The 18352-nt window shown below is 36.1% G+C and overlaps 1 protein-coding gene across 6 annotated transcripts in view; it reads right to left on the bottom strand.

Annotated features, from left to right (window-relative positions):
• Nucleotides 1–18352, bottom strand: part of SLC10A7 (solute carrier family 10 member 7) — a 242193-nt gene that overhangs the window by 168933 nt on the left and 54908 nt on the right. The gene's annotated exons all lie outside the window — the stretch shown is intronic.

The raw sequence follows: 18352 nt of genomic DNA, 5'->3' as shown, positions 1-18352 counted from the left end.
CAATGAGAGTGCATGGGTAATGAGATCCTTGGCTCCAGAGAGCTTAGCTCTCCTATTCAAGTTCATAATTAATTCAAAGCTTTGATAATTTCATTAGATTTCTCCTTTGCTGGCCCTATCAATAAAAGATGGCACTGGACCACAGCTCCTCTGTGGCATAAACATAGGCACAGGCACAGACCAGGGAAACCTTTGCTTCCTGAGAGGGACAATGGCATATGGTGTTCTGTGTTGTACAGGGAGCAGTGAAGAAAAAGGTTTGGCTAAATAAAACATTACAGATGACGATTGTAAACTACAGCAACATATTTAACACATCTTCCTGGAATTCCACCATGGATGATTCAGGAAAAAGTTTTATGTGTGGAGAAAAATAAATAAAGCTGTATAAATAAATGAGTTGTAGTGAGATCAACAGGGAACACTGCCTTCCTTCTTACAAAAGTGCACCTTCCCCACAAACAATGTTTATTTCTAGACCCTATTTTGTGCTTAAAATGGCTTTATTTCTCTTTTTAGTAAAGGAATGAGGTATTCCCTTTGAGCTCCTCTCTTCCAAATTTGTTTCTTTCCAGTACCTTTCACCAGCCTTATATTGATAACTAACCATTCTGTCTAGCGTTTAAAGAAACATGGATCGTTAGAAGTAAAAAGACTCAGAAGTCAAAGTAAAATAAGTATCAACTACTACTCGTCAGATCAAATCGCCATACTCCCACTCCATCCAGTTCTCTTTTCTAACCCAAACACAAGCAATATATTTCAGGTGGATTGGCCGTGTTCCTGCATTTTATAAAATGACAGTGATGACAGTGACGGGATATCTTAGGTACCCAAAGATGCTGCAGGCCAACTTCTTCTTAGTTGTTTTTCTGACAGTGGTGATGGATTTGAACGCACTCACCTATACTATCACTCGATGCTCCCATGCAGGGAGCTCTGGCAATCGTTTGTGAAACGGCTTATTAAGGTTCTGGGTACTCTGAAGAACCATGTGAAATTGGACAGTGAACCAAGGATCTTGGGCTCAATAGCAACAGATAATGAAGCTAATAGTTGCCTCAATTCTGCAGTTGCAGCATATGAAGGAATTCTGTTTTCCAGAGTTCCAAAGAGTGATGATAAATATTTAGAAAGTATTTAATTGATATACAAAAGACATGCATGACTTGCGACTTAAGGAGGAATTCCCAGCTCCTCAGCATGATGTACAAGGCCCTTCATGAACAGGTGTCTGTCCATCTCAGTTCTTGCCTCAAGTTTTATATTCTGACAACACAAAACTCTTGTGATTCCCCAAACTCATCATGCTGTTTCTTACCTCTTTGCTCCCTGGCCTGGAATGCCCTTCTCCCTTCCTCTACCTAGGTAACTTCCATGTACCTTAGCGACTCGGCTTGGGTTTTGTCCTTCCAAGAAGCTTTCAATCACCTCCTCCAACACACACACATCCACACTTCTAGAGGGACTAAGTGTCCCCACACCTGCTACCACAACATCTTGAGCATACCTCTGCAATGGCACTTACCACATTATTGAAATGGCCTATCTATATGCCTCCCTGCCCCAGTAGAGACTATAGTCTTCTAGGAAGGCATCTGATGAAGCTCATCCTAAGCACCTACATGTTTGCTAACTGAATTGCTGAAATTTGTAGGATTCCCAGGAATGTCCAAAGTCTACCTCTTTTACTAAGTTACTCTACGTGTTTGGCAGAATCCAAGGACTGGCAGACACAGAAGACTGGACCTGACACCTGGCACCACAGCCAAGCAATAGCAATGACAGACTTAGACTTTGGTCTCCTATCCAATATAAGCATCTCTTTCACAATATCTTGTTTTACTTCCCTTAACTTCCCTATTATGATACAGTCATATAAATATGCTTAACATAAGTAATGTTTTAAAATTTACTACTAATATATAGCAATAGAGTTAGTTAAATAAAACCTGGAATTACCCAGGAATACTCTGCAGCCATTAAAAAGAGGATAATCTAAAAATACTGATATGAAAGCAGGCTAAGATATTTTAAATGAAAAAGTAAGTTTCAAAACAGCATGTATAATTCTTTCAATGTTTTTTTCCACACTGCTAAGCAATTTTCCAACACCAGCTGGGTGTCCTACAATTCAATTCAGTTCTGCGACTATCTACCTGAAACTAGTGTCAGATCCCACAGGTTAAGGGCTCAGTCCCCCAAGACTGCTCACACTTTAGATGTTAATCACAAGTCTGGGTTGTCACCTGTGCTTCTGACCAACTGGCTATAAATGGGAGGTTCCCACAACCCCATCTTCCAATTTGATTAATTGGCTGCGAGGCTCACAGAAGTCAAGAAACCAGTTTACTCACCAGATTACCACTTTATTATAAAAGTATATAACTCAGGAAGAGCCAGACAGAAGAGACGTATAGGGCAAGGTGTGGGGAAAGGGAGTGCAGCTTCCACGCTCTTTCCAGGCACACCACTCTCTCAGCATCTCCACGCGTTCACCGTCCTGGAAGCTCTTAGAACCCATCCTCTTGGGGTTTTATGGAGGCTCCATTACATATGTATGACTGATTACATCACTGGCTATTGGTGATGGAATTCAATCTCCACCCCCCACCCCCACCTCCCAGAGGTCTGAGAGTCTGATCGAAAGTTCCAACCCTCTAACCACTGGTTAGTTCTCCTGACAACAAGCCCGGTCCTTAGGTTGGCTAGGGGCTTTCCAAAAGTCACCTAATTAACAAAACAAAAGACACCTTTTAGAGCTCTCATGACTTAGGAAATTCCAAGAGTTTTAAGAGCTGTGTGCCAGGAACTGGGACAAAGACCAAATATGTATTTCTTACTATAAATCACAATATCACATTCCTATTGTGTAAATATGTACACACTTACATACCTTTATACTGATAGGTATAAAAAATACTATTTTTTCTGAAAGAAATCACAAAAAAACTCCTAACGATGGTTATATTTGTTGAAAGGGATTGGGTAAGGGGTTGTTTTTATTTTTCATTTTGTTCTGTCTGTCCTGTTTGGCTTTTTGTTTTTAACATGTTATTTTTCTATATTTCAACAAGAATTATTTGGGCAAGGAGATGTTGAGCCATTTATTGTTTTCATTTTTAATCTCTTTGTGTTAAAAATGTAATAAATGTTTTATTTTAAAATAAAATTAAGATTTCAATCTCTACTTTGCACATTAGGGATATCTTTTACCGGTTGCTTAAGCTGGATGGTGAGCACCCTCTGGAGCACACATCATTGTGCTGGGGGTATAAGAAGCCACAGGATGAACAGAGGGCATCTTCTAGGAGTATCTGTAGCATGAGAAAATTTGATTTTGAAAATAAACCAAAAATCTACTATTATTTTCGTATTAAAAAAAACATGGCTATCGAAATACAAACTTCATGTACTGAGATCAAACACGAGCCACCAAAGACAATTTGTTCTGAAGATAAGACCCTTCAGATGATACAACTAGGATCTTAGGATATGAGTTTCCTCTCCTCTGCCTTCTAGAAGCCATACCTGAGACAGTCCACTGATTTTTAAATATAGCATTTCATTTGTTATTCCCTTTTGTTAGAAACAATTTAATTACCTGTCTCCCCTCTAGAATGCTACATTACAACAAAAATTATGTCTAATTTGTACAAGATTGTATCCTCAGTGCCTAGAACAGCACCCCGCTTGTAGTAGACCCTCAACAAATATTATTGAATCAAAGAATGAATGAATGAATACTTCTTGTACTAACTGAATGTCCTGTACAGTAATGTTTTCATTATTAACTCATGAATCCCATCTGCAAAGTCTATACCTTGGTGTAATCACATTTGATGGATAATTAGATCAATGCTAATGGAAAAAAGTTTATATTGAGGTGGTTTTTTAATACTGAGTAGATTGGCTTCCTTTATATTACACATTTTTAGATAATATATTGCTTTCAGTGTCAACCCAATTTTACCCAATACATAGTATTTTACTAATGTTTCATTATATGTTGTACAGCACATCTTTATTAAGTTATTTTGGAAAATCGAGTAAGTTCAATAACACATTAATTTCTTCATAACCTACTTGGAATTATTTGAAATAAAAAGGTAAACTAAAAAACACTGGAAACAATGGGGACAAAGAGTTCTCGAATCACAAAAGCAACCTCTTCCATTGCTGAATGCCTTTAAATGTTATGGAGTTCTACCTTACAGTAAGCCCGAAACCTTCATCTTCCATAACTGCCATGCAATGATTATGTTCCACACTCTGGAGTTAGATAAATTTGTAGTCCTTTTTTAAACGACTGTACTTCAAATATATGAACACTGCTGGGTCCTACCCAAGTCTTTTCTGATAATACTATATCTAAAATTTTCATAATGCTGGTCCAATACTCCTTTTTTTCCTTCCTTCATCAGTCCACTAAATCAAAAAACGAAATCCATTATTTACATTACGTGTGAATGATCTTTTGCAAGTTAGTTTATGAAAATTCCAGCTTTCGCTGTTGCATACCCTGCTTCCCCAATCAACGTATACAGAAATGTTTACTAAAATGTTAAAATGGGACATTTATGGTTGTGTCAGATTTCAAATAATGCTCCAAGTTAAATAGAATGTGTGGCAAGTACTCCACTATTCTAAAGTAAGATACCAGATATATTCAAGCAAATACTTATAAAAAGATATGAAAACTAGACCAGGGACCATTTCACATACAGGCCATATAAGAAAACACTAGAAATTCTAGAGGAGGTTGATAAAAGGAAATTTCCAGGAGTAGTGGGTCTTTTGACTTTTCCCTCCTCACCTAAGGGAGAAAGCTGACGTGCCCACCACACCTCCCAAGTTGGGAAAGGGGCAATATATACAAAACCAACAGCAGGGATAAGAGAAATTGCAAGGAAGCTAAAGAGTAGCATTGCTGTCCTGTGTGGGATGTTTACTGAGGGAGAAAGAACTCGCTAGGCTGTCAGGGGAGCAGAGTGCACTTTGTGAGAGTTCTTGGAAAATCCCTAGAATTGGGGTAGGGGGACAGTGAGGGTGTGTAATGAACCAGAGACAGGTTTTGCTTCCTGACTAAAAACAGCAAAGGTGAGGATGCCGCTTAGAACAGACCATAGTGGTAGGGCAAGGAGAGAGCGTAAGCAAGTGGGCAAAGTATACTTCAGTTCTGTGATGGGGCAAGGTTCTGTCAAGTCCATGTGGGCCAAGTAGATGCCTCAGAGGACAGCCATCACACTTGATTCATTTCGAGCGACCTAAAACAGCAGCCTTCCAGGGTGAAGAGAGTCTAGCAATAGGAGGCTGAAGGGACATGTTTAGGGGCAAGGGCTGGAGGTGTACTCTGAAGACTCCCTCCTCTAACCTGTCCAGCAAAAAGAGATAGCATGTGGATTCCTGCTATGACAGAGGGCACTGAGGGCCAGATTACAACAGCACCAATCAGACAAGACTCTGTCCTACTCCCTCTAACGCACTTGTCCTATTCTTACCCGGACTCTAAAGAGGCCAGAAGTAGGAGGGGGAGAAGGTAAAAAAATAGTGCAACAGACCAAGCCCTCTTCCCCACTGGTCCTGCCGCCTATCCCATTTTTATATTTTTATCATATGTGTATATGTTCATTTTTAAAAAATTATAATTTTCTGTGTTTTATAAAGACAGGTTAGGCCTAGATTGGGAAAGAAGGGAGTCTGGAGTTTTAAGCTAGACTGTCCTGGATTATTTAATACCAAAAATTATTATTTAACACATAATTACTAAATATATGACTATTTTTGTAACTAAAAGTAACCAGAAAACCATGAGATCTGCCAGAGATGCTCTCAAAGGAGAGGGTAGGGGTGGGGAATAGAGTATGTGAGACAGCATTTCATGTATATGATCCTCAAATTCACACCACTCAATAAAGAGATTATAACAGCATAACATTTTAAATGTATAGTTGAGCTAAAAGAAAATAAAAAACCCCAGGTACTAGACATATAGAAGTCAGCCAAAGAAAGAGCAGTAAAGCATGAGAGTTGATGCTGCACTCTCCGGGACAATACAGACTCGTGCCCACGAAGCCATAAGAAGCACAGGCTTTGGCCTGTGAAGGGTGAGAACCGAAGTGAGACATGTGCAGCGGGCAGAGCAGAACGCTGGAAGGACCGCCCCACCCTACAGGAGCAACTAGAAAACTCTACCTACAAAGTCAAGAAAGGAACAGGAAGGCCTGCATCAAGGGTGGGCACGGGACTGAATTTACACTACACACATGATTCGAGAGTCCCAAACTAACGATTAGTTCAAAGAAAAGAAAAGACACAACGGATCAAAGACCAGTGGAATTCTGAGGCCTGGAAAGAAACAAATGCAAAACTTCTCTTTGGGGTTACTTCAATAATCCAGAACAAAGGGGATTCCCAGATAAAACAACCCCCACTGAAGAGGATTTTACAATTAAAAAATTACAGACAATGTGAGAAAGCTGTATATGACAACAGCACCATTATAAAGCAGTTAGGAAAGGAGGAGAAACTGAGTTTTCCACAATATACTAAAAAAGAAAATACTAGATAAATTAAAGACATAGAATTGGAAAGCAAAACTTTAAAACATAGAATAAAATACGAAACTATGTGTTCAGAAAAGGAAACAATTTTTTAAATAAGACACAAAAAGTACACATGAAAAAGGAAAAGCTAGGGTTGCCATGCAACAAAGGTCTGGCCAATGAGATATAAACTGACATCTGCTTGATGATGTGGGGTCAGGGAGGTTAGCTTGGCACTGCCCTTCTTTGCTTCTTCCTGCCCAGAGCAGGGAAAGCTATCTTGTGACCAGAAGAGAAAGGCCAATAGCAATGGAGAGACAGCCACTCTAATATCATTGAGCCACAGAACAAACACCAGCAACCCCTACCTCCAGGCATCTTGGTATATGAGAAAAATAAGTCCCCGTTTAAGCCACTTTTAGTCTGATTTTCTATTACTGGAAGCCTAACTGATACAATCATGTCCCTAAACAAGGGAGAAAATAGTAAAGGACAAATCAGGCAGGTTAGATAAATCGCTCTAAGATATAAAATTTGAGAGGTATATTAAGTTTTATTTAGCACTTATCTCTTGTTTCCATTGCAAACGGCATAACACATTAAAAAAGAAAGAAAAGAAAACTGACCATTGGTGACGATTGTTGGAGATCAAAACTGCCTTGTCTCACCTTGGAAAAGTTCCCTAGCTACGTGAATTTATGTCGCTCCAGCCTCTGATTCACAAGAACTGGCCTTAATATTTATTTCCTTTCTAAGCCTAGGTTCAGTTAGAAAAAACATAAAGACATCCAAGATTGATTTCCAATCCTTGGTCTTCAACTAAATATGGAAACACAAAATATTTTCTTTTTACTGTAAGATATTTTGCAAAAGGTTATATAGAAATGCAAAAATAAGACTTTTTTTTAAAGTTTATTCTGTTTTAAAAACCAATTATAATTGGCTGTCTGATAAGCACATTAGTTGCTAGGACATTTTAATATTGCCTACTTAATTACCACTATTTTTACTGTGTAAATCTCATAACAAGTAAAATTTGAGTTACATATTTCTATATTACATTTAAATATTATTGAACCATACCACAAAAAGTAAATATATGGGATATCAAATAAAATGTGAATTTATACACCATGCTCAACATTAAAGGGGCACTCTTCATTTGATTCCATTATTTATGTAACTGGATTTTTTAAGCAGCAATGGCTGAAAAGTAGAATATTATTTTAAAATCATTGCTGAATATTTCTTCTCAACAAATAAATCTAAATGAAGACCATAGTACTACTACAGGTATTCACCAATTTAAAGAAAGATTGTTTTTAGAACATGTACCATCAAAATTCACCATCTTAATGACCACTTTAATTCTTTGTTTCAAAACCATTACAGGAATGAACAAAAGTTCATATATATGCAGGTTACCAGTAAATGACACTTAGATGCTTTTCTGCAAGTAAGCCACATTTCTTGCCTGTTTCTACAGGTCCATTTCTTGATACCAATGGAAAAAATTATTTAATATCCTTAATCTTGAAGTGAATGGGGGTAGCTATTCTTATTTGAAACTATTCATCTCAATTCAGGCAAGGAAAAAATATATTTAAGTTACTGTTTCTGGGTGCTAAATTGAATCAGGTGTCCTCTCCTCTTAAGAAAATTAAGTTGCTTTTGTGCAAGAGTGTTTTAATGAAAACACAGCCCGCCGACAGTGATAAATGAGAATGACACCAGAGAGAGCATGTAAGCAGGACAATATGTGCACGTTACAGTCTTACAGCCAATTTTTCACTGACTATTCTGAATGACTTCGCTGTTTCTTAAGGGGCCTATTAATCTCAAATTTAGTTATTACACAACGTTTATTTGAACATATATTCTGTGGATGATGACAGTTAATAAAGGAAATCTTTCACAAGCTGTATTTTTACATATTGTTCCAGCTACAGCTCCCAGTCATTTGATGGTATTGATGGAATAACCTACATTGTGCTGAGACTTTAAAAAAAAAGGCACATATATTCAGATTCCTTTCTAAGCACATGGGGACTCTTAAATAACCGTTAAAATGAATACAAAAAAATCCTACTATGAAATGGCAAAAGTAAAAGGACATCTTAACAGTTCAACAAAATTTTTTAATGTGAAAATTGACTCTTCTAAGACAAACCAGACACCTTTTAACACTTTTAAAGTTTTGCTGCATAATATGCAATAGTTTTTGCATACGAATCTATAATCTTCACAACATGCATGGAGTAGGGGAGGGAAGACAAAATCAATTTTCTTGAAGTACAAAAAGAATCAAGTAACATAGCTGCTTTGATTTTCTCCTTGGTATGCTTTTTTGATAAAATACCATGTATTTAAAATAGTGGGGATCCTGTATTTCTTATTTCTGGTGGCACACTTAAAGGCTGACAAGAATTACTTCAACATTTTCCTAAAAACATATTTATCAGCTCAAATAACTTCATCAATTCAGATTGTGGTTCTTGTTCCAGAAGAAACTTGTTACTTTAAGTATAACTGGTTCATAACCACAAAACCTATTAGCAGGAAATATTTACACTAGTTTAAGATTTTTAAATCTGCCTCACAATCGAGATGAATACAGACTTAATCAAACACTTTCAATTTCATCCTCCTGAAATCTCAGTCTTCAAAGGTGTTCAATTTCAATGACATCAGAATTTTCAAGTGGGAAAGGCCCTTAGATACTATGATAATCCCTTTATAAATGAAGAAACAGAACTCTAGACAGATGTAGGATCTATCCCAAGGTCATATTGGCTAGCGGCAAAGCCAGAATAGAACTCTTCTCCAGACATTCCTTGTACCTTCTCTATTATATCCACACTGCCTATTGCACGTATTATTTTAAACAGATATTTGTAGACATATAATACAAAAAGAGCATATACCAAAACACTAATAGTGGTTATTCTGTGGTAATGGGATTATGGATATTTTTTTCCTTTGTACTTTTCTCTGATTTTCAAGATTTTTGTACCGGTTATGCATTTATTAGGAAAAAAGCATATAATAAGTGTTATATGTTAGTACAACTAACATTTAGAGGTTCTCTCTTTAATCTTTAGGCAAACCTTGAACAATGCTGTGCGCATATTAGGTGCTCAATCAATGTCGGACTAGAAATTGAATGAAACTGAAGATAACACCAAGAAGAAACTACCTAAATAGTCTTGTTATATTAATGCTGAATACTCAGAGGAACAAACTGTAACTCAGAATATCAACTGTTAAACTGAAAATACATATTTATTTATTAATAGCTTATTAAGCACTTGTAAATATCTAAGATGAAGCTGAATAAAACTTACTTAAAATATTACATGCTGCTTGACATTACATCTTTTTTTAAATGCCAACTTCTCAATATTCCTGAAGTTTAATTGTTCTTAATCTTTTGGGTTTCCTATGCTCTGACAAAAAGGAATAAAATAAATACTCCTTTAATTACTCATTCATTTAACACAAATTTATTAAGAAATTTATTAAGCTAAGCAGTGAGAATACAAAAATAAACACCATAGAGTACCTGCTCACAGTATCGGGCTAGAAGCCAGACATCATAACCGCTGTAATACAAGATCAGTGGGATCAAAGAGTTATGGCAGCACAGAAATTAACTACTAAAATTTCCTTTAAAGTGATCTTTTTCCGTACTTCCTAGTGATATACAACAAGCACTTCTCTGATCAATTAATGGAAGCTCTATTTAATGCCAACAGATGAACTAAGCTCTCAGCACACCAACAGAGAAATTGGCCAAGAATTCCCCTAACACTTTGTTTAGAAGGGCATCCATAAAATGTAAGTGACAACCTATGTCAAGCCATCTAATGTTTCTTACAAATTTTAGACTCTAGCTACCTAACTCTGTTATTTCTACTCTTTTCCAACCATTAGGTCCGGGAATCTCAGAACTTCTTAAGAGGGCAATGGATCAATCCCTCAGTAATAACTCTCTCATCAGCTTTTCATTAGCAATAAAATAGCTTTCCTACCATCTTCTCGGAAAAAATTTACCATAGATTCACAGAACTACAACGGACTTCTGCAGATCATCTAATCAAGGCACCTTTCCTCAAAAAGGACCACACTGAAATCACTAACAAATGGAACCTACCTATCCTATTCTTCATGTCTTCAGGATCGGAGACTACACAATCTCTTTTAGAATCCTAGATTTAAAATCTAGAATTTAAATCATATTTTTCACTAGCAAGTCCTTTCCTTTTCTGAATTAACTTTTCATCTGAGATCATCTTTTTATGTTAGATCCCTTGAGAATAAAAAAGAGCTGTGTTATTGCTATTACAAGTAGTATGCTGGTAAATGTTTAACAACTGGCTCTCAGAATGAGGGAAAGAACCCCAGTTTGTAATGTTTGCTGATTTTTGTGCTGTAAATACTCCCACCGTGGCCAATTTTAAGCTGCAAACGTAAACACAAAGATGGGAAATGATGGCATAATTCCAAAGGTATAAAAAATTAGAAAAAGAAGGGCAAATTGAACACAAAATAAGCATAGAAACTAATGAAACTAATGAAATCAAAAACAGAAAGACAATAGAGATCAATGAAATCAAAAGCTGATTCTTTGGAGAAAGAAGGACTAAGCTGCAGGTATCACACTCCCTGATTTCAAACTATACTACAAAGCTAAATCATCAAAACAGTGTGGTACTGGCACAGCAACAGACACATAGATCAGGAGAATAGAAAGAGCGCCCAGAAATAAACCCACACATACATGGTCAATTAATCTATGACAAAGGAGGCAAGACTATAAACGGGGAAAAGATAGTTTCTTCAATAAATGGTGCTGGGAAAACTGGACAGCTACACACAAAAGAATGAAACTGGACCACTGTCTTATACATATATACAAAAATAAATTCAAAATGGATTAAAGACTTGAATGTAAGACCTGAAACCATAAAACTCCTAGAAGAAACATAGGCAGCCAGCTCTTTGACATCGTTCTTAGTGATATTTTTTTGGACCAGTCTCCTCAGGCAAGGGCAACACAATCCCAAAACAAATGGGATTACATCAAACTAAAAAGCTTTTACACAGTGAAAGAATCCATCAACAAAACAAAAAGGCAACCTACTGAATGGGAGAAGATATTTGCAAATCATACATCCAATAAGGGGTTAATATCCAAAATACACAAAAAAAATGTATACAATTTAATATCAAAAAAACAAACAACCTGATTAAAAAAATGGGCAGAACACTTGAATGGAAATTTTTCCAGATGGCCAACAGGCACATGAAAAGATGCTCAACATCACTAATTATCAGGGAAATGCAAATCAAAACCACAATGAGATACCACCTCACACCTGTCAGAATGGCTATTATCAAGGCTATTATCAAAAAGAAAAAAAATAACAAGTGTTGGTGAGGTTGCGGAGAAAAGGGAACCCTTGTGCACTGTTGGTGGGAATGTAAATTGGTGCAGCCACTATGGAAAACAGTATGGAGGTTCCTCAATAAATTAAAAATAGAACTACCATTGTTGTCGTTGGTGCCGTCGTATAGATTCTGACTCCTCGCGACCCTGTGTACAGCAGAGCAGGACCTTGCTTGGTCTTTTTGTGCCATCCTCTCACCTTCTAGCACTATATCAGACAATGCTCTGCAGCTATTCACAGGGTTTTCATGGCCAATTTTTCAGAAGTGAATGGCCAGGTCCTTCTTCCTAGTCTGTCTTAGTCTGGAAGCTTTGCTGAAACCTGCCCACCACGGGTGACCCTGCTGGTATTTGAAATACCAGTGCCATAGCTTTCAGCATCACAACAGCACACAGCCGCCACAGTATGACAACTGACAGATAGGTGGTGTGGTTCCCTGACCAGGAAACGAACCCAGGCCACGGCGGTAACAGCACTGACTCCTAACCACTAGACCACCAGGGCTGGCTAGAACTACCACCAGATCCAGCAATTCCACTTCTGGGTATTTTCCCAAGAAAACAAAAACACTAATTCAAAGGGATATATGCACCCCTATGTTCATTGCAGCATTATTTACAATAGCCAGATATGAAAGCAACCTAAGTGTTCATTGATTGAAGAATGGATAAAGAAAATGTGATATATATATATATATATATATATATATATATATATATACATACACAACGGAATATTACTCAACCATAAAAAAGAACAAAATCTTGCCATTTTTGACAACATAGAGGAACCTAGAGGGTATTATGCTAAGTGAAATAAGTCAGATGGAGAAAGACAAATACCATATGATTTCACTTTTGTGAAATCTAAAAAACAAAACAAACAAAACAAAACTGAAACAGACTCATAGATATAGAAAACAAATTGGTGGTTACCAGAGTGGGGGGGAGGCAGTGGGGGGACTGGTGAAGGTGATTAAGAAGTACAAACTTCCAGTTATAAAATTAATAACTCATGGGAATATGTTCAGTATAGGGAATATAGTCAATAATATTGTAATCACTTTGTATGGTTACAGAGGTAAGTAGGCTTATTGTGGTGATCATTTTGTAATTTATATAAATATTAATCACTATGATATACACCTGAAACTAACAGGATATTCTATGTCAATTAAACTTCAATTAAAAAAAAACCTGGTTCTTTGGGGAAAAAATCAATCAAACCACAATACTTTTAGAACAGGGATTGGCAAACTTTTTCTGTAAAGGGTCACTATTCCATTTCAACTCAACGGATCTAACACCAACTGACTATATATACTGCAATACAATTCTGACACTAACCACCTGGAGTTAGTGCAGAGCCCACAAGTTAAAGGCTCAGTCCTCTACAAGACTGCCCTCACTTCAGAAGGCAGCTGCACTTCAGGAGTCCCCAGACCATCAGCACTTCTGACCAACTGGCTACAAATGTGGGGGTTCCCATGACCCCCTCTGGTTCAATAATTCAATAGAATAACTCACTGAACTCACTGAAAGTGCTATACATACAATTACAGTTTTCTTATAAGGGGAACACATAGAGTGAGGTCTGGGAGCTTCCATGCCCTGTCCCCATAGAGTCAGAGTGTATCACTCTCCCAGAACATCAATGTGTTCACCAACCAGAAGTGTCCCTGAGCTTCAGTGTCCAGAGTTTTTAATTGGAGTTTCATTATGTAGGCATAACTGATTAAATCACTGACTATGTGATTGAACTCAACCTCCAGACCCCTCTCCTTCCCTGGAGGTTGACTGGCTAAAAGTTCCAACCCTCTAATAACATGCTTGGTCTTTCTGGTGACCAGCTACCTTCCTGAAGTTATCTATGGGCCCATCATGAGTCAACTCATTAGCATAACAAAGACACTCATCACTCAAGAAATTCCGAAGGTTTTTGAAGCTCTGTGCCAACAACCTGGGACAGAGACTAGATATATATATTTTTTATATCACAGCAACTTAATAAATGTTTTAGGCTTTGTAGCCATTTTGGTCACAAATTCTTAACTTTGCTGTTGTAGCACAAAAGCAGCCATAGATAATTATAAGCCAATGAGTGTGATTGTGTTCCAATAAAACTTTATCTATGAATACTAAAATTTGATTTTCATTTATTTTTTATGTGTCATAAAATTCTTTTCTTCTTTTGATTTTTTTCTAACCACTAGAAAAATGTACAAACCATTCTTAACTCACTTACTATACAAAAATATGCAGCAAGCCTGACGTAGCCTGCAAGCCATTGTCTGCCCATCTCTGCTCTGAGAAAAAGAGAAGATAGAAATGACCAATATCAGGAATGAAAGAGGTGACATCCTGAGATCCTTCAGATATTTAAAGGATGAGTATTATGAACAACATTATGCCCCCAAATTTGACAACTTAGATGAAATGGACAAATTCCTTGAAAGACACAAACTACTAAAGCTCTCTCAAGAAGAAATAGATGACCTAAATAGCCCATTATATATTAAAGACATTGAATGTGTGGTTTAAAACTTTCCCACAAAGAAATATCCAGGACCAGATGGCTTCACTGGTGAATTCTACCAAACATTTAAAGAAGAAATAATATTAACTATGTGAAAACTCACCCAGAGAACACAAGAGAGGGGAAAATTTACCAAATTATTTTATAAAATCAGCTTTAGTCTGATAGCAAAACCAAATGAAAACATCATAAGAACTAAAGAACAATAATCCTCATGTACAGAGACAGACACAAAACTCCTTACAAAATGTGAGCTACTGAACCCAATAATATACAAAAACGATAATACATCACAACCAAGTAGGGTTTATTCTAGGAACGCAAAGTTGGTTTAACACTTGAAAATTGATCAAAGCAATTCACCTTATCAATAGATTAAAAAGGAAAAAAAAATATTATCATTTCAAGAGATGGAAAAAAAGTATTTGACAAAATTCCACATGTATTCATGATAAAAACTCTCAGAAAACTAGAATTGATAAGAATTTCCTCCATCTGATAAAGAACATCTTTATGAAAAACTGAACAGATAACATCATACTTAGTGGGAAAGGACTGAATGATTTCCCCCTAAAATCAGGAACAAGGTAAGGATGTCTACATTTGCTGCTACTTCTAACCAACATTGGCCTGAAAGTTCTAGCCATGCAATAATGCAAGAAAAATAAATAAAAGGCATATAGATTGGAAAAGAAGAAATAAACCTGTTTATTCACAAATTATGTGACCTTAAAAATTTCCCATCTCCCCCTAAAAAAACTATAAGAAATAACAAGTGAGTTTAGCAACACTGAAGAACACAAAGTCTATACATAAAAATCAATCTATTTCTATGTACTAGCAAGGAATAATTTTAAATTGAAATTAATAAAAATACCACTTACAATAGCACATAAAAAATATGAAATATTTGAGAGAAAATTTTAAAGTTGTAAATAAACAGACATATATGTATTGGAATCCTACATTAAGATGTCAAATCTTCCCAGAATGATGTATAGATTTAATGTAATATCAATCAAAATCCCTGCAGGACTTTTAGTAGAAAATGATAAGATGACTAAATTTATTTGGAAATCTTTTTCTTGAAAAAAAAAAGAACAAACTTGGAAAACTCATACTATTGATTTCAACATTTCAAATAAAGCTACACTAATCAACACAGTGTGGTACAAGATTAAGGACAGATACATAGATCAATGGAACAGAATAGAAAGTCCAGAAATAGATCTTTACAGATATGGTAAATTGAGTTTTGACAAGGGTGCTACAGTAATTCAATGGGGAAAGAATAATCTTTTCAATAAGTGGTAACTGACATCTATATGCAAACAAAACAAAACAAAGCAAACTTTGACCCTTACCTCACACAAAACATATATACACCTATATAATCGTATATACACATATACAAACCTTATATAAAACATAAGTTGGAATAGATCATAGACCTAAATTTAAGAGCTAAATCTATAAAACTTCTAGAAGAGAAAATAGAGAAAATCTTTGTGACTTTAGGTTAGAACAACATTACTTCAGATAAGATACAAAAATTATAACTCTAAAATTAAAAAAATGATAACTTGGACTTCATCACAATTTAAAACCTCTTTCTTTCAAAGATATTGTTAAGAAAATGAAAAAGCAAGCCACAGATTGGAAGAATATATTTGCAAAACACATATCTGATAAAGGACTGTATGCAGGATATATTAAAAAAATTCTTACAACTAAATAATAAGAAAATAATCCAACAAAAAAGTGGGCTAAAGATTTGAACAGACACTTGGGTGGATACTTAAAAACTCTATGGGGGGCCGGCCCGGTGGTGTAGTGGTTAAGTTTGCATGCTCTGCTTTGGTGGCCCAGGGTTCGCAGGTTTGGATCCCACGCACGGACATACATGCTGCTTATCAAGCCATGCTGTGGCAGGTGTCCCACATATAAAGTAGAGGAAGATGGGCACGGATGTTAGCCCAGGGCCAATCTTCCTCAGCAAAAAGAGGAGGATTGGCAACAGATGTTAGCTCAGAGCTAATCTTCCTCACAAGAAAAAAAGACTCCATGGCCTTATCTGCCATTCAAAAAAGATACCCTTGTTTTATACTTATTTAAAGATGATAAAAATATCATGTCAAATAAATTTTCAATTTAAAATCATCACAGAGGCATCTGTGAAATACTAGAAAAAGCACTGATAATGAAGTCAAAAGACTTGGTTTCAAAACACCTTGGTCATATACTCAGCTATGAAAAATCTTTAAATCTCAGTTTCTTCATTTTATTAAACAGGAATAACAACATCTACTTCCTAAAATGTTTGTGAGGATTAAATGAGATGGCAAATATAAAACCCCTGGGTATCCTACAACCATATAAAGTAAGGCCCAGAAGCCTTCATTATACAAGGGTTCATTCTCCAAGTCCCTGAAGAACTTAGGTTGTACATGGAAACAAGAGACATCACAGCAGGAGAAGGTTCACTAATAAACTGTTCATTTCTAAAATGATCCCTAAGAAAACATTTTCCCTTCCCACGCTCACACCTCAACTACTTCACATTAATATCTATTTCTGTATCTCAGGTTTGTATGGTTTACTCTCATGATTGTACAGTATTTTAAACACCTGATAATACTTCACAAATAAAACACAAATAGGTTGCTAAATATAATTGCAAGTCCTACAGAAATGCAGGATTTCAAGTCAATGAAATCAGAACAAAGTCAATGACAGGTAATTAGAAAAAAAAAAGACAAGATATGTGCTTAAAAGGAGAGTAATCAGAATATTTTTTTAAATGAGAGCACCTGTGAAAACTGATGAATTCTTTTTGCAAATTTGTATCTTTATGACTGGGTTGCAAAATTAAACAGGAGGGGAAGATGCCACATTATGTCATCATACAATTTTCTTGGGAAAATTACATTGATCCCCCACCCTCCAAAACAACACTTGATTCTTTCTTCTCTCACTCCAAGAATTAGTGAATAGTTATAATATGACTTGAATTTTGTTAAACGAATTATAAAATAAGCTTATTTTCATAATTTAGTTTCATTTTCTCAAAATAAAAACTAATTAAATACATTTTTTATAATTACCACTAAATGCTAATTCACTTTTTAAAGTTCATTGACTTGAAGTGAGCTTTCTCCTGTATCATTTACCATTGAATAATATGGAATCTTCTCTTTTTTTATTCTAGTTACCAAAATTTTTATAGAGGGCAGAATAGAGCAATTCTTTTTATTTCCTATAAAAGCATAGCTAAGATTTAAAAAAAAGATTCAATGTGTTACATTCAACAGAATGTAATTTAAATTGTCTACAAATAATAGAGTAATACAGGAAGAAATATTAGAGAACATCTTCCCAATTTCCTAATTTTACACATAAGTATTGGACAGAAGCCCAGTGTGGGAAGTGACTTGCTCAAGATCACACTGTTTCTGGCAGCAGCCGAGTCGGATTACAAGGAAGAGCTCCCAAACACTCTTCCTTCTCTAGATCATTAATCTCTATTTGACTCTAATGTACCACGTAGATAAGATATATGTGAATATCAGAAATACAAGGAATGGAAATTGTATAGACACACTAAAACGTACAACACTAGTCAGCAAGCAGTGAAGCACTAAATCGACTTCAAATTTTTATTAAGGTTATCCTTCTGTTAGTGATTGAAGGTATATTAGCTTAGTGGGCCATGCAATAGCTGTAGCACCGCAACTAATGGACTGCCAAGAGATGATTTAATAAAGAGGCCCAGCTGAACAACGGTGTATAAGTAACTCTGACAACCTGCGGCTTTCTTCTGGT

This window comes from Ceratotherium simum, chromosome 12 (genome assembly GCF_057802395.1).
Source record: "Ceratotherium simum simum isolate JZ-2026a chromosome 12, ASM5780239v1, whole genome shotgun sequence".
Lineage (NCBI taxonomy): Eukaryota > Metazoa > Chordata > Mammalia > Perissodactyla > Rhinocerotidae > Ceratotherium > Ceratotherium simum.
This window is presented reverse-complemented; position numbering and strand designations above follow the sequence as displayed.